General features: G+C 41.5%; 1 long non-coding RNA gene across 1 annotated transcript in view; it reads right to left on the reverse strand.

The window, feature by feature from the left end:
* Nucleotides 1-1,439: 1,439 nt before the first annotated feature.
* LOC311432904 overlaps nucleotides 1,440-23,286 on the reverse strand; it is a 587,624-nt gene continuing 565,777 nt past the window's right edge. The window contains exon 3 of the long non-coding RNA XR_014690412.1: nucleotides 1,440-1,503. This is a non-coding gene — a long non-coding RNA (uncharacterized lncRNA). The remainder of the gene's footprint in view (nucleotides 1,504-23,286) is intronic.

A 23,286-nucleotide genomic window follows, 5' to 3' on the forward strand; every position in this document is an offset into this window, starting at 1 on the left:
CTTGGACAGAACCACTGCTATGGATGTCTTGTGGGCTCGCCTGCAAGACATTGCAGACATAAATAATTCATTTGTTGATTTGTTGATTTGTTGATTGTCCTGTGACACCAGTACACCGTTGCTGTACTGGTGTCACAGGAGGTGTCCCTCAGAGGGCCACCATGGGCCTGGGGAGGGGGGATGCTGGGAGGTGTCTCAGTCTGGGAATGAGAAGGCTAAAGAGAGGGTGCTTGAAGATGCAGCCAGAGCCCCCGTGGCGGTGCCCAAAGCATAGCAGCAGACTGAGCACAGAAGCGAGAAGGGCAGCAGTTCCTCTGGAGAAGGAAAAGGCTTCAGGTCTGCCAGAAAAGAGTGCTGGAATTCAGTGTTGGGGTCCCTTTGAGATGCTTCATGAGGAGCTCTTCCCAAGATGGGGCAATCAGCAAGAAAAAGAAAACACCAACACCACCTGGTAAAAATGCTCTCCTCTCCTATTTGGCTCTTTGGGGACTGCATGCAGGCTCATCTCCCCTTCTGACTGTGGGAGACCTGCTGTGCCATCCGCCAGCCCTCCTGAAGAAGTGGCATCTTGTCCTGGTTTTGGCTGGGATATTGTTAATTTTTTTCACAGTGGCTGGTGTGGTGCTGTGTTTTGGATTTTGGATGAGAATAATTCTGACAAAACCCCAGTGGTTTAGTTGTGGAAGAGCAGTGCATACCCAGAGCCAAGGACTTGCCAGCTTCTTGTACTGCCCTGCCAGCAAGGACGCTGGGGGTGCAGCAGGAGCTGGGAGGAATCCCCCCCTCATCACCTGGTCCTGCATGGACTCCTCTCCTTGGGCCACAATGTGGAAATCTACTCTGTCATGCTGTGGTGGTTCCGCTCGAGTGGGCAGCCGAGCTCCACCACAGCCGCTCTCTCACTCCCCCTCCTCAAAGAGGAACGGGGAGAAAATATGGTGAAAAGGGCTCAAAGGTTGAGATAAGGACAAGAAGATCACACAATAATTATTGTAACGGGCAAAACAGACTCGGCATAGGGAGATAGTGAGATTTATTGCTTATTACTAATAAGCTAGAGAAGTGAGAAACAAAAGAAAGAAACCAAAAGCACCTTCCCCCCCCCATCCACTCTGTTCCACCTCCTTCCCCTGAGCAGTGCAGGGGAACGGGGGAATGGGGGTTATGGTCAGTCTACAGCACTTCTTCTCTGCCGCTCCTTCTCGGTCACTCTCGTCCCCTGTGATGTGGGGTCCCTCCCACGGGATGTAGTGCTTGATGAACTGATCTGGCGTGGGCTTCCCACAGGCAGCAGCTCTTCCAGAACTGCTCCAGATATGGGTCCATACCACGGGGTCCATCCCTCAGGTGAAAACTGCTCCAACCTGGCTCCCCTACAGGCAGCAGCTCCTGCCAGGTCACCTGCTCCTGCGTGGTCTCCTCTCCACGGGCTACAGGTCCGGCCCGGAATCTGCTCCGGCAGGGGTCTTCCACAGGCAGCAGCCTCCATCGGTGCAGGTCCACCTGCTCCACCGTGGTCTCCTCCACGGGCTGCAGCATGGAACCCTGCTTCACCGTGGTACTCCATGGGCTGCAGGGGGACATCCTGCTTCACCATGATCCTCACCACAGGCTGCAGGGGACTTCTGCACCAGCTCCTGGAGCACCTCTCCCCCTCCTTCTTCACTGACCTTGGCGCCTGCAAGGCTGTTCCTCACTCCTCTCACTCTCCCAGCTGCCGTGTGGCACAGCGTTTTTTTCCCTGTCTTAAATATGCTCTCACAGAGGCGCAAAACAACATTGCTTATTGGTTCAGCTCTGGTCAGCAGTGGGGCCCTTACCTAACATGGGGCAGTTTCTAGATCCTTCTCACAGAAGCCACCCATATGGCCTCCTGCTACCAAAACCTTGCCACGTAAACCCATTACATATGGTACACCACGGGCTGCAGGGGAGACAATCTGCTCCACCTGGGTCTTCTCCACGGGCCGTGGGGGGATTTTGTTCTAGGAACTGGAGCGCCTACTCCCCCCCTTCTTCACTGATCTTTGTGTCTGCAGGGAGGTTTCTCACTCCTCACTCTCCCAGCCGGTGTTGTGCAGCAGGTTTTGTTGTTGTTGTTGTTGTTGTTTTTGTTTGTTTGTTTGTTTGTTTGTTGTTTTCATGGATGTGCTCTCATGGAGGTATAAACTGTGTTGCTCATGGCTGGGCTCTTACCAGTGGTGGACTCCTTTGAAGCCGGCTGTCCCTTATCTGCCACGGGGCAGCTGCTGGATTCTTCTCACGGAGGCCACCACTGCAAGCTCCCCCCGCTACCAGAAACTTGCCACATGAACCAAATACACTAGGGCAGCTAGTTCATTGCTGGCCCATAAAGTATCAGGGCTTAAATTAACTAATGAAACCTTAAATGTTGTGGGGGAAGGGTTGGGGGGGGTGGAGAGGGGGACGTGGGGAGAGGGTTTGAAGAGACTGAGATAACAGTGCTACTTTTTGGGGACACCTAGTTGAGACTAGGGTTAAAATGATCACTGGGCACTTACTTTATGTACCCAAGGCAGGGACTAACTTGTTGGGAAGGGATTTGATGATGAAATTGGGCATTCAAATAGTAAAATGTTAGATCGGAGTAATGGTGTTACTAACAGAGTGCTCTCAGTTCCCGAGACAAAGGTATATTTACCTTTGACTGGAAAGACCCTGAAATGGGGCGGAAGCAACAATATATGTGGACAGTTTTACCTCAGGGGTTTACAGGGCCACTGAATTTATTTGGGCAACTGTTTTACATCAAGGGAGTCAATGGGAAATTTAAGCAATGTGTGACACTGTGCTATGGAAATATGTATGTGTAGGAATAAATATACTCTTTAAACAAGCATGCAGGACTTGTGTAGTATGCCAAAAGGTAAATAGGAAAATTATCTGCAGTCAGCCCAAAGGGGGATGAGGACCAGGAATTCAACCCATCCAAAATGTACAGGTTCCAAAATTTTACAGAACTCCTTAGAGTAGATAGATTTAAATACTTGTTATTCTTGGTTGATCATTTGTCAGGGTGGGTGGAAACTTTCCCTTCAGTATCTGCTACTGCAAGCACAGTAGCTAAGGTAATTCTAGAACAAATAATTCCCATTATTGAAAATATTGACTCTGAGCAAGGAAGTCACTTTACTTCACAAATATTACAAGGGCTAATATGGACTCGAGGAACTAAAAGGGAATTTCATGCTCCTTGGCATCCTTCCTCTTCTGGAAGAGTAGAGTGAATGAATCAAATAATAATAATAATAATAATAATAATAATAATAATAATAATAATAATAATAATAAATTTAGTTCTGGAGACTTGACTCTCCTGGATAAAATGTTTACATTTAGTTCTTCTGCAAACTCTAACAGCATCTAGAAAAGATATGTGATTATCATCATATGAAATATTATTTGAATTGCCATACCTGGGCAGAGCGAAATTACCTAATTCAAGACAAAAGATGCTTTTCTTAAAAACTACATACTTGGGCTGTTGTCCTCTTTATTATCTCTCCAACCCCACCCTTGGAAGTCCCGATCCATCAATTCCAAGCAGGAGATTAGGTACAGACATGAAGAGAATCAAAGCTGCAGCCTGAGTGGCATGGACTCTTCCAAGTGCTCCTGACTACTGAGACGACACAAAGAACAGCTGGGAAAGGTTGGACTCATTATACCTGGGTAAAAGTATCAGTTAACCCTGAAACCCAAGAGACTGTCTTAACTAAAACTTTTAAGGCTTAAACTGTTAAAACTAACTATTGTAAACCTTTAACTTCACCTTAGAAGAATTCTTAATGAATTGATGGGTAAAAGGGATTGAATTACACAGCATTAGATTGTTTACACAGAACACTCCCTGGAAGTGGGAGAAAAAGAAGGGGGGGGCATTTGATCCCACCAGAAGAATCCTTATTAGTTTGTGATTTTTATTGTTTTTATGAATTATCATTTTAAAATTATTATAGGGGCATGTATAGAGAGAGATGATGTATTTTAAGCTTATCTTAGTAATATCTGTTCTCAATGGATTAGTGATAGGATGGGGGAAAATCAGCATTTCCAATTAATCCAGAACTTCTCTCAATTCTATCTCAAAATAATTGTTGGATTTGCTCCCAGATGCCTAGAAATACTGAAAAGGCCCTGTCTCTGATTGCTATTCTGTTATCTGCGGCAACTGTGTCTGGATTCTCTAGATTTCTAAAAATGACAGAGCATACGTAGTCCCAGGAGGGAACAGACTTTGAAGTTGAGCTCCCTACACATAATCCTGGCTACAGTATAACATGTTATCAAAGGTGCCTTTTAAGCAACATTGATATAAAAGTCAGGGGCAATACTACTGATCCTGGGTGTGGAAATATTTATCCATGAAGTAGGGAATTAGCCATACTGTACCAAATATGGTGGTGACAGGAATGCTAATATACATAATGCACACCAGATACAACATGGGAATCCTGTAACCAGATGGCCTGTCCTGAATGGAAAGAGGTGGTATTAGCTACATAGCAACAAAACCAGGAAGGTGTTGCCCCTATGATGGAAGGGAACTTGTACCCTGGGGGCAATAATTCCAAATGTAACTTTTATTGAAGACCCACAGAGCCAAAGCCCCCTTGAGACCCAACACAGAATAAAGAGGGCTTCAAATAACCCTGTAGTAAAAAGCAACAGGGCATTTTACAGTTTTGCAAGGTGGTTTTTACCTTGGTTAGGGGTGAGTGAATTAGAAAAAGCTATTGTAAATATCTCGGCTAAAATTGAAGAACTAGAAAATAACACTCTGGATATAGTCCAGGCACTACAAGAGGAGGTAACAAGTTGTTCAAAAATAATACTCCAGAATTGAATGGTATTAGATTTATTACTAGCCTCATAAGGAGAAGTGTGCACTGTAATTAATGCTAGTTGCTGTATGTAGATCAGACAGGACAAATTGAGACTGATCTCAAAAACACTTGGAAAAAAAAAAAAAAAAAAAAAAAAAAAAGATCCTACATAAAGTGGCTCAAGATGACGCTTCCTGAGGATTTGGAAACATTTGGGAGAAAATAACTTCTTGGTTACCTGAATGGAATTGGCTCAAGCAACTTTTTGTTGATATTATAATAATGATGGTATTGTGTATCTGTCATGCCCCATGACATCAAAAGAAAAATATTGCACCCTAATGTCGGAAAAAATCAAGAATGGGGGATGTGAAGAGGTGCAAAAACAACAATAGGAGTAAGAAAAGAAGAGGGGGAGACTGTGAGAAACAAAGTTGTGTTTTTACAGTAAAATATGTTTTTTCAGTGGAAAATTCCACTAACCTTGCATATTAAAAAGTGATTGTGCAGGCATGACAGTGGCATAGCAGTGGGGAATATGGTAAGCAGATAAGGGGAAGGTCCCACTGTCCCAGAATAAGGAGGATAGCTAAGAAAAACAGGATGAGCAGTGTGAAAACAGTAAAAACAAAAAATCACAGGCCCTCTAGTCATAAGAGAAGGAAAAAAAAAGGAAAAGGAGAAATTAATGGTTGGTCAAATAAAATTGTATGAAGAAACAATGAAGAAACAGGGGAGGAATCCAGTATTGGGTAATAGGGAATATAAGGTTATGATATACTTTTACTGTGCGCTCCTGCTTGCAGGACACCCACTATAGCAATCGTGAATAAAATAGTTTCACATCCATAGTTTTTCATTCTGTCTGAAAAAAAATATTGAGATTTTTCTCACATAACTAAACCTATATTTGTTAACTGGACAAATGATAACTTATGCTAGATTTTGGTTAGGCTAGTAATAAAATCTTAGTTTCATGCATAAGATTTAATGCTTTTTGCTCTAAGCATAATTTTGAGTGTAATAATTTGTAATAGAATATTCTTTCTCAAAATAACTCCATTTAAATACATTTGTCTTTGGCTTTAATTTATATAAACCCAGCTAAAACAGAGGTTTTCTTTCCTGGCTTGCTTTTTACTATTAGGTTTGTATTTAATCACTTCAGTATATTTTTGTAACCAGTAATATATCTTTCCATAACAGCAGCAAGTTTATTTCTATATTTTTTTTTCCCAATGGCAATTAAGGGGGTTAGAAATAATTAATGTAACCTTGTCCTATGACTATCAGTATGCACAATTACAATATAAAGGTGCTAGGGTACGTGCAATAAGAGAGAGAAACCAGTAATTTCCGAAGACTGTACAAGATATACCTAAAAAATATCATTCAGAAGGAAGAATAAACTGTTTACAGCAATGCTACACCTGCATCTTACAGGATGATATAGTGATAAGCCTTGTAAAAGGGTGTGCCTTTGGGGCCTCTGACAGTACAGACAAAAAATGGAAATACATTCATAGATAATTCAGATTGGCCTCAAAGTTGGTACTACAAAAAAGTTATCTAAGTTGCAAGGTCAAGGTGTCAATTTATCGGTACATTTAACAACAACAACTGATTACTTAGTTGTAATCCAACTGATCATAAAGAAATTCACAGCTCATCATCAGACTGAAAGAAAGAAGTGGAATACTACCTGCTGTGACAAACTGCTCTGAATCTACTTCCTACAAATATGAGGCCTTTTAGTCCTAAAATTCTTCAGTAAATGTAGAAATCTGTATTTCTCATCATGATGGCCTCCGGAGACCATCTCAGCATTTAAACAACATAAAAAGTTCATTACTAGAAGCTGAATAAAGCAACTTCATAGAAAAATAATAGCTACAGTAAGAAAAGAAGAATTCAAGAAAGAGTTGTTCATTTTTCCTATAGATTGGGCTTGCTATATGTATACCATGGAAGACCTTAGCAATAGAGACTAGATCTGAGACCACTGCAGTTCCTTGTGCAATGGCTTATGCTAGAACTTAACATCCCTTCTTCTTCTGCAGTACAAGCCATATTTCGTGAAGATGGCATATGCCATTTTCAAGCAATTATCCAGCCACCATATCTTGACCAACTGTGCAGGGCATCACAATACACAGTGGTTTGCAAAGGGTTTTTGGCAAATGGTCATCAGTTGGCTTTCCCAATGGTACCTGCTGTAGTTTTGGTGAGAACACTAGTCACAGAAGGTCCCTATTTCCAGTTGCAATACCGTTTTTATTGTTTTATTTTACCTGATTTATTCATCACCACATTTTCTGAGCTGTAAAACGATGGTTGAGAGGGAATCAATACTATGCTGCAGGCCCGGGATAGCCAAGTGATCTTAGAATTTTATATTAATGGGGTGTTTTCCTAGATGTCTTATGGATCTTACCCCAGAATGTGTTTGCTACTTCAGTATAGATAGTGACAATTACACTCAGAATGATGTGGCCACCTTCATTTGGAACCTCACTACCTCCAGATCTCATTAACTAGATGAGTATAGTCTGATCAGGTGTCATATGGGAAAGACTTCTTTATATACTAATGATATTTCTCAATCCTTATGGCATATTAATGGAAGGCATTGTAAAAATTGGATTCTCAATTTTCAATTTTCTGTAAGGCCTTTAAACATTACTGACATTTGATCACCAAATACAATTAACAGCTCTCATGCCAACAAAAAAGCCCAACTGTCTGCGGTGCAAGACAATGTAGAGGCTGATAGAGGACTGCAGACATACATGTATTTGACATGCACCTGCACACATAGCAGATTGCATCCAGTAAAATTCAGGCTCAGGCAGCAATCAACACTGTATGGAGCCTTGCCAGTGCTTCCATGTCATGACACTCCACAAGCAGTGGTCTTTCTGACCATATAAATGCAAGAGAACTGCCTCTACAGAGAAATCTCTAATTTAGGAGTAAGAAAACATGCCGTACACTTTCAGAAAAGATAAAAAAAAAGACCAAGAAAAGTAAATATGAGAAAATTAAGCAAAACAGGGCATGTAGAGTTTATATTCAGATTAAATTAACGTATGTGGAATGAGATAGGTTCGATGTCTTCGGTGGATTTCTCTATGGGTCTGACCTTGCAGGGATGCTAGCATTCCATCTTTACTACTTGCAAGCCTATGGGCCAAACATTTAAATTGCCAGATCCTAATTTTACTGCAATTCCCATGTTGTATGAACTTTAAGCTCCAGTTCCCCCAGCCCTGTAATTAGAAGAAAATCTGTGCGTCATTTTAGAAGTTCCCAGCTCTCACAGATTTAAAGAAAGGAAGAAGAAATGTAACTCAAATGTGCCCTAAAACATCTGAGGCCATAAAACAAAACCAAATACAATGTGTTTGAAAATCATTGTATTTAAGTCAGTCAGTATTTTTGCCTGTGCCACACTTGGTTTTATAAGCTTTGTGTTCTACACAGGAAATTTTAATCTGTGCCCTGGAGAGCTTTGAAACAGCTAGACTATAAACAGAAATATCTGTACCTCACAAACCCTATGTAGGTACGATGTGCAGACTCCTTGCACCTTCCACCCTTTTCTTTACAAGAACAGTTACCTGATTATTGAGGATTACAGTTTAGAAGAAAAGCAACACAAAACCTTCCTCCACAAAGTTATTTGGTTTCCTTCTTTTCAGTCATTTCGAATTTTAGAACAAATATTACATTTGTTTTCTACCTATTCCAGGAAAACATATTTTTACTTCAGTGGTGTACAGAGTCTGAATATATACATCCACACTTATAAGCCACTTCTTTGTCTCCAGAGTAAAATTTGGATTATAAACTCCTATTTCTGTGCATTCTGAAACCATAGGCTATTTTTCATATCAGAATTAAAAATAGACTTGACTTTGTTTTCTCTTCTCACCTTGAATGTGCTATTTTAGTTAAGGGAACAGTACATTTAGAAGAAAGACACAGCCTAATATGATTGCCCTTGATAGAAGCTGTCTCCTCAATGAGAAGCTGAGTTTACACACCTAGCTTTAATTATAATGCTGACGTGAATAAAAAAGAATCTTAACAAGTTACTTTTTTTCTTTTTTTTTTTTTTTTTTTTTAATATTTTAATTCTTAAAGCCAAGAATTTTCTTCTTTTTTTGCAGAATGAATATATGTTAGAGTAGCATTACTGGTTTTGTTCTTAATAGTTACTTTTCTTTTTCTCTTTTTTTGTATTGCTATCATCTCTTTCTTCCATCCAACTTGAAAGTATTTGAACCTCTATTTCACACTGTGACTAGCATGGAAATAACAGAATCTCTGGGATTACTGTTTGTCTTTCTCTTCTCCACAGGTTAGTAAAATAGACATTGACCACCAGATTTTTGCCTGTAGCTTCACACCATGGCACTAGTACCTGTTTTTCATTATAACAGATTAAAAGAACCTGGGAAAAGTCCTTTTCACAATAAAAACAGACTTCTTAGGTGGTCTTTTGCTGTTGCATAGAAATAAGTAATTTTATTAGCTTAAATTTGGGGTCTGCTGAAGTGAATTTCATCATGGAAATCTGTCACAGATCTTAATCTTGGGCAGCCTTAGCATTTGCCACTAATCCTCTATTTTATTGTTTCAGTTTTATCTTCCCTGACCTTGGCATTGAGAGGGTTTACACTGCACACTGAAGACACTTATTTTGAACTTACTCCAGTGTTTTTAGAGCTGAGCCCGGCTGCTGGTAATTCTTTGCTAATACTCCCAAAGGCATTACTGTGGACACTGACATTAGGCATGCTCCCAAAGAAGAACAGATGTTCTTGTAACTCAAAAATACAAAAATGCGGATTTGATTCCAACTGAAAGCTAAGATTTTCAAATGAAAATGGTAGGAAACAATTCCAGACCATTTGCAATAATTCCTTTCTTTTAATTGCTGCCTTCATAAGCTACAGTTTTCATCAAGATCCCCAAATAATTTTCATACAGCTGTTGTTGTATATGTGGACCTGAGTCCACATAGTGATATCACTAGTGTACAAGTGATAAGGAAAGTTTATTATGGTAAATGTAAATTTAGCCTTTTATAGTGCACTGTCTCATTTAGATGGATCTGCAAACCTTCCAAGCATGAGTGGTAAACATGGATCTAACACAAATGATGTAAAATCAGGCATGAGCTTCTTGAATCCTTACTACCAACATCTCACGTAGTTTACCTGCATTGACCTTGATCACACTTTCTCCCATAGTCTTATTCCTTGCAGACATTTTGGACATCATTGTGAAAGTCATTGGTTCAAGGTTTAATGTATTCTGTCATCAGTCATAAGTTTGCTATTTTTATTTCTGCTTCCTGTGATTTTTCAAACTACTTTAAAGATCTTCTTAACAACCCATAGAAAACTTCTATGTTGTTTCACAAGTTTTTAACTAAACATTTTAAGCACTTATCTGTATAGGCAAGCTAAGCTAACACAGGTGGATGTAAGTCAATGTCTGAGTTAATGAATGCTGTGTCAAGCCTCATATGTGAAGTCCTGCTAAAAGCTTAAATTAATCTCAAGACCACACTAATGATAACATGCACAGCCTGAAAATTGGATCTGTCTCACAGCTGGCCTGTTCAGTGCCTACGAGGAAGTTTCTACCATTGTTCATTGGGGACTACACATGGCAGCAAAGGAACAACCCAATGCAATAACTGTGATGCTCACATCACAACTATACATAATAGCTGCATTCACAACATGAACTGAATTACTCTGTCAGTTCTTCAGAGCATCTAAATCTACAAATAAACAATTCATTAGGGCATATTCTGAGAATCTGGTAGACTGATGTACATTAAAGTCTGAAAAGTGTTAGTCCATTCACCTTATTGCTTAACAATAGCGAAAAAGGCATTAAACAGGTCCAGAGCCTACTGAGTAACAGATCAAATTCCTAGACAGCAATCCAGAAGACCTATTCTCCATAATCTCCTAATTCTTTGAAGCGTCTAAAATGAATAATTGCTTTCATGTTCTGACAAATTCTTTGTTCACTTAAATCTCTTCATCTGAGATCTTTCATTTCCTTAGTGCTTTAACTGCAAATGGATATGCCAAAGAATACCACCACTGCCATTGCAGCTGCATGCCCCTTTCTTTTCAGTGCTTCTCATCCATCCAGGGAAAGGTGAAACACATTGAATGTTGGGAAACAGAAGGAACAAGATAGGATCTGGTGCTTACATTTTCTTGTCAGAACCTCGCTCAGTACTCAGGCTTTCTAACTTGTCTTTTTGGGATATCTTTCCCATTGACAGTAGATAGCGGATGATTCAAATGAGTCTTCATACTGAATTTAAGAAACCTATTTCAGTGTGCTGGATCTGCCTCTATTATTTTTTGTAGGAAAAGATGTTCTTGTGTTTTTGTTTGTTTTGTTCTCTTTTTTACACATCCATACTTTCTGTACTCCCTGATAAGAAATTATGTTCAGTGTGCCCCAAAATACTTGCAGAGATTGACAAATTACAAATGGCCATATCGTGTCGTCGTCCTCCCCCCCCCCCCCCCCCCCCCTTTTTTTTTAAACAAAGTTACTTTGTTATTGTGGTGGGTTGTCCAACTATGGCCAACAGCCAAGCATATACACATTATACACATACCTACTTGCTCCCACCACCACTGCCCCACTGGATGGGAAAGAAAATTGGAAGACCAAAAGTAGGAAAACTGGTGGGTAAGGATAAAAAACAGTTTAATAGGTGAAAAAATAAGAAGAAAAAAAAAAAAAACAATGCAAATTACTCACCACCTCCCACAAGCAGACTTATGCTCAGCCATTCTTCAAGCAATGGACACTTTAGAAGCCAAACCTCTGCGTTTTTCCTTCCTCTGCCTCAGTTTTTGTTAGTGAGCACAACATCGTATGTTACGGAATATTCATTTGGTCAATTCAGTTCACCTGTTTTGGTGTGTCCCCTCCCAGACTCTTGCCCACCCCAAGCATATTCACTGGGGGCGCGGAGAGGGAAAAAGAGAAAGCTCGATGCTGTGCAGGCACTATTCAGCAATAGCCAAAACAGAAGTGTGTTATGAACAGTCTTAGCCACAAATGCAAACCACAGGATCAGACAGGCTGCTATGAACAAAGTTAACTTCATTCCGTCCAGCCCCAAGACAGCTATTAAAAATGTCCAGCAAATGTATATTTTGGAATACTCATTCACTGAAATTAATTAGCTTTACTATAAATGCTAACATACTTGTGCCTGGGAATTTTGATTTTCTCCTTGTTTGTATCTTATAGCTTTTATAATCTACATGTTGTCAGCTCCTTTTCGATTGCACCCATGTATCTTGAGAGAAGCTAGCCACTGTTTGTAGACTACTTTTTAATTTTCAGAGTATTCAAAATTCATAATATAATCCAGTACAGTACAAAGAATAGTATGGTAGCCAACAGATCTGACATTGCCGGACTAAAAAATCACTTTACGCTCATCTGCTGAAAAGGGGGTTCACCGATCAGTGTATAGCTCTATGTTTCAAAACTCTCTATCATGTCAGCAATTGTCAGGCAGTGCCTGGGAAACAAGGCACCAGGCTTTTCAAATGCAACTCAACGAAAACTAGAAGTAATGATCACTTGCCACCGGATGGTGTTTAGCTTGGGTTTTGTTTGCTGTCATTTGCACAATTATGGCAGTGGAAGGAAAAGTCAATAGTATATAATTCCTAATGGAAGGTTTAGCTTGTTTTTAACTATTGTATTTCCAAAGATGTTGTAAAGAATGACTGGGTGAAATGGAGGAACTGAGACAATGAATAGCATGGCATGCCATTTCTCATTTTCTCTCCTTTAGTAAAATGAGCTATGTTCTAAAAATTCCTCTTTCTGCTCTTCTCTGTTCATATCCACACTAGTTATAACAGGGTTGTTTGTTTGGTTGGTTGGTTGGTTTTGCTATTATTTATTTTAGTCACCTAATTGCATACATGTTTTTCCACAGGAATCTAAAGAGTAATATCATATGAAATTTTGTAGCCAAAAATACAGTGGCTCCACATGAAATTGGTTTTTGATAAGATAGCTTCTATCTGTTCAGTCCACAGGAAATTATGTTAGCAGAAATTCTCTTAGGATAGAGAACCATTTTTTGTAACTTATACTAAACAATGTCTTTTGCTTATTTTAATAGGCAATTATATCAAATACATAAATCCTGACTTATTAGTGTTCACAGTTCCTGTGCAATAAAAATGTCCTAACTAAATTTTACACTGTTTTAGAAAGGGTATTTCTCAGGTGGCATATTTTCATTTCAAGCAAGTCTGGCTCTTGCACTCAATCTGCCATGGCCCTGAGAACTCTCCTGTTGCCGTAATACAATGTCCTATAAATCCACAATGGTAAACTAGTTAAAGCAGACTAGACGCTGTGCTACTTCCAGAATTTTCATTCTGCTATCTCATAAATTGTAACCATTCAGATTACAGTAGCCTAATAAGAAACAGAATTACATTAAAGTCTAGATTGGTAACTAAATCATGTAGGGAAGAAAAAAAAAAAAAAAAAAAAAAAAAAAAAGCAGAAATTCTGGCTGGTTTAAAGTAGAAACTGTAATTAAGCTACCTCTATTTTATAGATCTCACAGGCAGAGAAAACAATAAGAATATGAAAGGTTATAATAGTAAACACATCAACATAAAGACATAAAGGACAATTTGTTACAAGATTTGATTAGCTAACGTTAGTAAGTCACCGATCTCTCTCACTCTGCATACTGGATGTTTTATCAAAAATCAGACACCAACCAAATATTCTAAGATGTCTTCAGCTACTCAAGGCTTAAAGGCACCTGTCAGTATGGACATTAATGCAGGAAGAGTACATCTATACCCTCTACATTTTCAAGCACAATTTGTATTGAAATGCTCCAATTCTTACTGGAGGAAGAGGCCAGGATAATTCTCATGGTTTGGTTCACATTTGATGTCTGGAAGAAAGGGAAAAGAGCATCATGACTTCACATGTACATTTTTATTGGATAGCCTTGGGTAAAGTGAGCAAAGGACATGATAGAAGCAAGTTTTGGTGGAGGCAGGAAGTTATGATGCTTGGGGTCTCCTAAATATCAGCTACTGGGAAACGGCTAAAATTAAGATGGCTAGGAAGCTTTTCCAGGATGTCCAAGTTACTAAAGAATCTCTATCAAGAGAACTTAAGCCATTGTGTTTTCAATTCTAACCACTGTTATGAAGTAGGGACTGCCTTAAGCAAGTGCAAGTGCAATATTGATGAATATTCTACTAAAATTCATGTGCTACACCCTGTCAAATCCATTTTTCTGTTATTTGGCAGCTAGAGGAAAACTCTGCACACTCTCTGCAGTTTAAAACAAAATGTCATGTAAGAATATGAACATACATATAGAGATTATGGAGTAGAGAGTCAGTTGCCTTCAAGATAATTTGCAACTGTTTTCAATATCTTCAAGAAACTGTCAGATGGGTAGATCAATTATGTATCTGCTTTGAAATTAAATTTTGTTTAGAGACTGCTTCCTGACTTGAAGGATTTCAAAATCATTTCACGGGCACTTTTTTAATTAGTGAGAGTGTGAAAAAGACAAAGTAATAAACAAATGCAATGCTGGTATGTGAAAACAAAACAAAACAAAAAAAAAGTAATGCTTACCTTGTTCTCTGCTAAGGTTTTACTCTATACTGTACATGTATGTTTTCACATAAACCAATCCAAGAAAAATATACCTTCACTTCCACAGACAAAAGAATAAACGTACAGGCACTAAAGCACTCTGGGGTGTCTGTGATGCATGTTTTTGTTTCTTTGCTGGGGGCCAAGGGGGTGTAGTGGGCTACATTGTGATCTATCATTACTCCATTCTTTTAGTCCCTCTTATTTTGTAAATACAGGTACAAGAAATAGCTAAGAGGCAGTAGGTACCCTAACTAAAATTAAAGTAGTTTCAATAAACTTATTTCAACAAATATGTAAATACCTAACCTAGATTTATCTACAATAGCATGTTTCCCTTCCTTAGTGTGGTCTAAGTGAGAAACAAAATTAATAAATAAATAAATAATAAAAAATAAGTAAGTTTTAAATTCCTTAAGTAACACATCCAGTCATGTAATTAATGTTTTGATGCCCTAAGGAAAAGGGTTCGTGCTGTTAAGTTCTGTCAGTGATGTGCAACACTAAGTTGCAATTTTAACCATTCTTTCATCAACTACATCATGAACCACTAAACGCGAATTTCAAGAAAAAAAATCTCATAATGCACTTATTTTACTTACAATTTATATCACATAATTGTTATTCTCTTCCTCAGTTCATCTGAGGACTCTATATGGGAATACACCATCATATCCAAATAGAGCTGCAATACTAGTTCTAGTCACACTATAATGAAAAAATACTCTTACTTCCTTTTAAGTGAAATAGCCATATTTTCTCCTTTACTCAGCAGAATGTGCAGGTTTATTGCCAAAGCAAGCCTTTATCATGTTAAAAAAAAAAAAAAAAAAAAAATCAAGGAAGAGTATATTAAGTCTTCTCTATAATTAAAGTTCAGGCAGTTTAAATCTAAAGCATGAAGGAAAAAGCTAACGTTACGACGTAGAAATGTACTCAATAACATTTTTTTCTGAGTCTTCACCAGCAAGTGCTCTAATCACACAACCCAATTCCCAGAAGGCAAAGGCAGGGACTGGGAGAATGAAGAACCACTGTAGGAGATGAGGTTTGAGACCATCCAAGCAACCTGAAGACGAAGAAGCCCATGGGACCTGATGAGATGCACCTGAGGGTTCCAAGGGAACTGGTGGATGAAGTTGATATGCCACTGTCCATCATATTTGAGAAGTCATGGAAGTCTGATAAAGTTCTCACTGACTAGGAGAGGGGAAACATAATCCCCATTTTTAAAACGGGAAAGAAGAATTACCTGGGGAACTACAGGCCAGCCAGTCTCACTTCTGTGCCCAGAAAGATCATAGAGCAGATCCTCTTGGAAACTATGCTAAGGCACAAAGAGGTGATTCATTGCTTCACAAAGGGCAAATCATGCCTGAAGAATTTCTTGGCCTTTTACAACAGGGTTACAGCACTGACGGAGGTCGAGAGGTTGAGGGATATCAGGGAGTGTGAGCAGGAGATAGACTTGTGGAGCAACTCCCTTCAGGGCCTGAAGGACAGCTACCGGGGTGAGACACCCCAAATGGGGGTGGACCCCCTACCCTGTTGCTGTTGGGCAGAGGGAGGAGACCTGGGAGTTGAGGAGGAATGGAGACAGGTCCCTGCTCGACATGGCAGGTGATGCCCCCCCTACCGGCCTCACTTTCCCAGGTGCCCTTACGCAACAGGTTTGAGGCCCTGGAGCTTGGGAGACCGGTAGCTGAGGAAGAGGTAGAAAGTCTACCCAGGAGGATGCCTAGGGTGAGGAAGTCAATTCCACACCTCAGGACTGCCTCCACCAGGAGAGAAAGAAGGGTGATTGTTGTGGGCGACTCCCTTCTCAGGGGAACAGAGGGCCCTATTTGTCAGCCTGACCCTACCCATAGGGAAGTCTGCTGCCTCCCTGGGGCCAGGGTCAGGGACATTGCCAGAAACCTTCCCAATCTGGTTCGCCCCTCTGCCTATTATCCTCTTTTAATAGTCCAGGCTGGCAGTGATGACATTGAAGAGAGAAGCCTGAAGACTATCAAACCGGACTTTAGGGGACTGGGACAGTTAGTGGAGGGAGCGGGAGTAGAGGTGGTGTTTTCATCTATCCCTACGGTGGCAGGGAGGGTACAGAGAGGACATGGAAAGCCCACCTGATAAACATGTGGTCAGAGGCTGGTGCCAACACAGAAATTTTGTTTTTTTTTGACCATGGGGCGCTTTACTCGGCACCCGGCCTGATGGCCGCAGACGGGTCCCTGTCTCTAAGGGGAAAATGGATCCTGGGCCAGGAGCTGGCAGGGCTCATTGAGAGGGCTTTAAACTAGGTAAGATGGGGGATGGGGCTGAAACAAGGCTTGTTGGAGCTGTGCCAGGGGTAGCAATGGCAAGGCTGGGAGAGAAGGCAATGGCCCAGCTGAAGTGCATCTACACCAATGCACGCAGCATGGGTAACAAACAGGAGGAGCTGGAAGCCATCATGCAGCAGGCAGGCTACAACATGGTTGCCATCACGGAGACATGGTGGGACCATTCTCATGACTGGAGTGCTGCAATGTCTGGCTATAGGCTCTTCAGAAGGGACAGGCAGCACAGAAGGGGTGGTGGTGTGGCTCTCTATATCAGAGAGAGTTTTGATGTCATGGAACTTGAGGCTGGGAATGATAAGGCTGAGTCCCTATGGGTTAGGATCAGCGGGAAGGCCAACAAGGCAAGCATCCTGGTGGGGGTCTGTTACAGACTGCTGAACCATGATGAGGAGACTGATGAGGAGCTCTACAGGCAGCTGACAGAAGTTGTGAAAACGTCAGCACTTGTTCTCATGGGGGACTTCAGCTTCCCTGACATATCCTGGAAGCACAACACAGCCCTGAGAAAGCAGTCTAGGAGGTTTCTGGAGAGCGTGGAAGATAGCTTCCTGATGCAGCTGGTTAGTGAGCCTACCAGGGGTGGTGCCCTGCTAGACCTTCTCTTCACAAACAGAGAAGGACTGGTGGGAGATGTGGTGGTCGGAAGCTGTCTTGGGCAGAGTGACCACGAAATGGTGGAGTTCTCTATTCTTGGCGAGGCCAGGAAGGGGACCAGTAAAACCGCTGTATTGGACTTCTGGAGGGCTGACTTTGAGCTGCTCAGGACACTAGTTGGTAGAGTCCCTTGGGAGGCGGTTCTAAAGGGCAGAGGAGTGCAGGAAGGCTGGACGCTCTTCAAGACGGAAATCTTAATGGCACAGGAGCGGTCCGTCCCCACGTGCCCACAGACGAGCTGGCGTGGAAGAAGACCGGCCTGGCTCAACAGAGAGTTGCAGCTTGAGTTTAGGAGAAAAAAGAAGGTTTATAATCTTTGGAAAAAAGGGCGGGCCACTGAGGAGGACTATAAGGATGTTGCAAGGCTGTGCAGGGACAAAATTAGAAAGGCCAAAGCTCATCTGGAGCTCAATCTGGCTACTGCCGTTAAAAATAACAAAAAACGTTTCTATAAATACATCAACACAAAAAGGAGGACTAAGGAGAATCTCCATCCTTTACTGGATGCGGGGGGAAACTTAGTTACAAGAGATGAGGAAAAGGCAGAGGTGCTCAATGCCTTCTTTGCCTCAGTCTTTAGCGGCAATACCGGTTGTTCTCTGGATACTCAGTACCCTGAGCTGGTGGAAGGGGATGGGGAGCAGGATGTGGTCCTCACTATCCATGAAGAACTGGTTGGTGACCTGCTACGGCACTTGGATGTGCACAAGTCGATGGGGCCGGATGGGATCCACCCAAGGGTACTGAGAGAACTGGCAGAGGAGCTGGCCAAGCCACTGTCCATCATTTATCAGCAGTCCTGGCTATCGGGGGAGGTCCCAGTTGACTGGCGGCTAGCAAATGTGACGCCCATCTACAAGAAGGGCCGGAGGGCAGACCTGGGGAACTACAGGCCTGTCAGTTTGACCTCAGTGCCAGGAAAGCTCATGGAGCAGATCCTCCTGAGAGTCATCACGCAGCACTTGGAGGGCAAGCAGGCGATCAGGCCCAGTCAGCATGGGTTTATGAAAGGCAGGTCCTGCTTTACGAACCTGATTTCCTTCTATGACAAAGTGACGCGCTGGGTGGATGAGGGAAAGGCTGTGGATGTGGTCTACCTTGACTTCAGCAAGGCTTTTGACACCGTCTCCCACAGCATTCTCCTCAAGAAACTGGCTGCTCTTGACTTGGACTGGCGCACGCTTCGTTGGGTTAGAAACTGGTTGGATAGCCGGGCCCAAAGAGTCGTGGTGAATGGAGTCAAATCCAGTTGGAGGCCAGTCACTAGTGGCGTCCCCAGGGCTCGGTGCTGGGGCTGGTCCTCTTTAATATCTTCATCGATGATCTGGATCAGGGCATTGAGTGCACCCTCAGTAAGTTTGCAGAAGACACCAAGATAGGTGTGTGTGTCGATCTGCTCGAGGGTAGGAAGGCTCTGCAGGAGGATCTGGATAGGCTGCACCGATTGACTGAGGTCAACTGCATGAAGTTCAACAAGGCCAAGTGCCGGGTCCTGCACCTGGGGCGCAATAACCCCAAGCAGAGCTACAGGCTGGGAGAGGAATGGTTGGAGAGCTGCCAGGCAGAGAAGGACCTGGGAGTGATGGTGGATAGTCGGCTGAATATGAGCCAGCAGTGTGCTCAGGTGGCCAAGAAGGCCAACAGCATCCTGGCTTGCATAAGAATCAATGTGGCCAGCAGGGCTAGGGAAGTGATCGTCCCCCTGTACTCAGCTCTGGTGAGGCCGCACCTCGAGTACTGTGTTCAGTTTTGGGCCCCTTGCTACAAGAAGGACATGGAGGTGCTTGAGCGAGTCCAGAGAAGGGCGATGAAGCTGGTGAGGGGTGTGGAGAACAAGTCCTACGAGGAGCGGCTGAGGGAGCTGGGCTTGTTCAGCCTGGAGAAAAGGATGCTCAGGGGCGACCTTATCGCTCTTGATAAGTACATTAAAGGAGGCTGTAGTGAGGTGGGGGTTGGTCTGTTCTCCCATGTGCCTGGTGACAGGATGAGGCGGAATGGGCTAAAGTTGTGCCAGGGGTGTTTTAGGTTGGATATTAGGAAAAACTTCTTTACTGAGAAGTTTGTTAGGCATTGGAAAGGGCTGCCCAGGGAAGTGGTGGAGTCACCATCCCTGGAGGTCTTTAAAAGATGTTTAGATGTTGAACTTAGCATTATGGTTCAGTGGAGGACTTGTTAGTGTTAGGTCAGAGGTTGGACTCGATGATCTTGAGGTCTCTTCCAACCTAGAAAATTCTGTGATTCTGTGATTCTGGATAAGAGTAACTGACATCATCTACCTGGACTTGTGCAAAGCATTTGACATTGTCCTGCACTACACCCTTGTCTGTAAGCTGAAAAGACATGGATTTGATGGATGGACCATCAGGCAGATAAGAAAATGGCTACATGTTCGCACTCAAAGAGTTGTGGTCAACTGCTTGATGTCCCAGTGGAGACCGGTGAAAAGTGACACTCCTCAGGGGTTGGTATTGGGAGCAGCACTATTTAACATCTTTGTTGGCAATGTGGACAGTGAGATTGAATGCACCAACAAGTTTGCCAATGACACCAACCTGTGTGGTGTAATTGACACATTGAAGGGAAGAGATGCCAGCCAGAGAGACCTGCACAGGCTTAAGAGGTGGGTCCATATATACCTTATGCAACGTGCAAGGCCATGTATAAGGTCCTGCACCTGGGCTGGTGCAATCCCAAGCACAAATGAAAGTTGAATGGAGAATGGATTGAGAGCAGACCTGAGGAAAAGGACCTGGATGTGGTGGTTGCTGAGAAGCTTGACATGAATCAGCAATGTGTGCTTGCAGCCCAGAAAGCCAACTGTACCCTGGGCTGCATCAAAAGAAGCGTGGCCAGCAGGTTGAGGGAGGTGATTCTCTCCCTCTGCTCTGCTCTTGTGAGACCCCACCTGGAGCACTGCGTTGAGCTTTGAATCCTGTAGCATAAGAAAGACAGGAACTTGCTAGAGTGGGTCCAGAGGAGGACCATGAAGACGATGAGAGGGCTGAAGCACCTCTCCTATGAAGACAGGCTGAGGGAGTTGGGGTTGTTCAGCCTGGAGAAGAGAAGGCTCTGAAGAGACTTAACAGTAACCTTCCAGTACCTAAAGGGGGTCTACAGGAAAGATGGGGAGGCACCAGGGAGTGCAGTGATAGGAAAAGGGGTAACAGTTTTAAACTAAAAATGGATAGGTCTAGATTAGTTATTCAGAAGAAATTCTTCACTATGTGGGTCGTTAGGCATCAGATCTGGTCACTTGGAGAAGCTGTAGATGCTCCCTTCTTAGAAGTGCTCAAGGTCAGGCTGGCGGGGGCTTTGGGCAACCTGATCTAGCAGAGTAAAGTAGGTGGAACTAGATTATCTTTAAGGTCCCTCACAACCCAAACTATTCTATGAAACAAATTCTTAGCCACTTTATTTTCTTCTGTTTTGAACTATGTTCAAACAATAAAAAAATAATATAAATAAAGCCAAAATAAAGCCCTTAAGTAATAAATAAAATACTGTTCTTCTAAGATTATATTCTAAAAAAGCAGGTATAAGGAAATGTAGCATATCTATATAAGTTATTTTCACTCTTACATGGTGCTGTGGGCATGGTTTGTGTTGTAAACTACTCAAGGCCAATATGTGCAGCTTCAACTTCAGACCATGTGCAGACTTCTAGCATCACTGAATTTCACCAAAGTAATCACAGATCAGGTTTGAATCACAGCCTGTGTTACAATCAAATTTTGCTGTAAGCATCTTTACCGTGTCACTATAGTACCTTCATATTAAATCCAGCATTTATTTTATTGGGAAATAAAAAAGAAAAATGCACTCTTTGCCTTTGAACTGGTAAAATACTGTTTACGTGAGTTACTGATGCCAAAATACTTTCAGCCTCTCAAAATATTTTGTCTGCTTCCTAGTGTCTTGGGGAGCATGTATTCTTCCCTGTTTTGCAACGATTAAAATGAAAAATTTTCAGTGCCATTCCTGAAGCATACATTAATGTGCATGGAAGTAGCATCCTTTTATGAGTTACAGAGGTTTCCAGACACATTGTTAGTCATGCCATTAAGTAAACCTATGCTAATAATGAGCATGCAGTGTTTTGTTAATTCATGGATTGCCTGATAGCTGGGCATTCGTAAACTTGTACTAAACATGTAGTTTATATTAGTAAACAAGTCAACTGCTGTTGACCTCAGCAATGTTGAAATCATTATATCTGTTGCCAATGACCAGAGCACTCTATAGGATGTTCCTTACTATGAAGTAGCACAGAACTGGTATATGCTCGCAGTAAATTCTGAAAATCAAAATACTAACGTATAACAGCCCACTAGTTTTAGTTGGAAAGTACAACTGGTATATTAAAAACAGTCTTCTTCTACTGTAATTGTATGTCCTGGGCAGGTCAGAACCCCTTGACTAATTAAGGAAAGATAATTTACCTGGGAAACATACTGCTTACTTCCTCTGTTTTCCTCTGGTTGTATCAAAGTTTTTATTTCACAGAAAACAGAATTTAATCTGTCCAGTTCACCAAATAAAGAAAATTCAAAACCTAACCCAAATATATAAATATATAGGATAGGATAGGATAGGATAGGATAGGATAGGATAGGATAGGATAGGATAGGATAGGATAGGATAGGATAGGACAGAATATATATATAATATATAAAGTTCCAACCGCTCAATCCTCATAATCTTTCAGAGCCTTGAAATAACTCCAGGTGCACCCAACCTCCAACCTACTTTGACTGCTCCTAATTTATTCCAGATGCTTGCAAATAATATTTTCTTTCGCCCATCTTCTTTCCTTCACATTCAAGAAAAGGGGTTGGGGAAAGAAACCACTGCATTATGCCCGTTGAGATCCCACAAGGAGAATACTAAAATGCTGACAAGACTCTAGATGCTTTAATGTGCTGACTCAAACATTCGCCACACTTGCTGATGAAGACAGTTTCAGAAGACAAAGTAATCATTACAACATTCACATGGCAGGTAATCTGTTTCAAGTTTTATAACATGCATGGCATTGTTTTCATTCTGGCAAGTCAGTTGAGCTTCTAACAAATTTATGACTTGTTTGTTGATCTCAATTGCTCAGAGCTTGTGATTAATTTTGTGCTTGTGTAGCCTTTCTTAGTCTTAAAACCACATGAATATAGAACATTTAAACACTTGACATATACTGGTGTATTCATTTCCTTCCTCTTTTTGACTGGTTTTATCATGTGAGAAAACATTTGAAACCATTATGATAAACTATTACGAGACTTTAAAAAGTGATTTAGAACCCCATTTTCCTTTTGCTTCAAAATTATTTATCAGCAAAAAAAGGGGCAATGGTACTTCATTGGATCACAGAGCTACTCTAAAGTATATAAGCATATGAACCTGTGAACCCTTATGGAATTTAATTAAGGTTCCACAGAACATGGACATTTTACCAAAGGCTTCCTGTAGCAAAGTTGCTATGATAGGTTTCAGCAGGACTTACTCAACTGTGGAAAAGCTGGATCAGACTTTGTATGAAAATTTAAACCTAGCTTAAGTCACTATGAATGTTTGTATCATCTTCAAAAAGGTCCAGTAGAGAAATGAAATCCAGTACACGTCTCTCTTGAGTGGTACAAAGATATAAATACTGTATTTCATTTCAGAAAATAAAAGTAAAGGTGATTCCCTCTGTAAGACAGAAAAATGTACATTGGAGATATATAGGGTGCTAT

The sequence above is a fragment of the Aythya ferina genome (assembly GCF_964211825.1).
Source record: "Aythya ferina genome assembly, chromosome: 2".
NCBI lineage: Eukaryota > Metazoa > Chordata > Aves > Anseriformes > Anatidae > Aythya > Aythya ferina.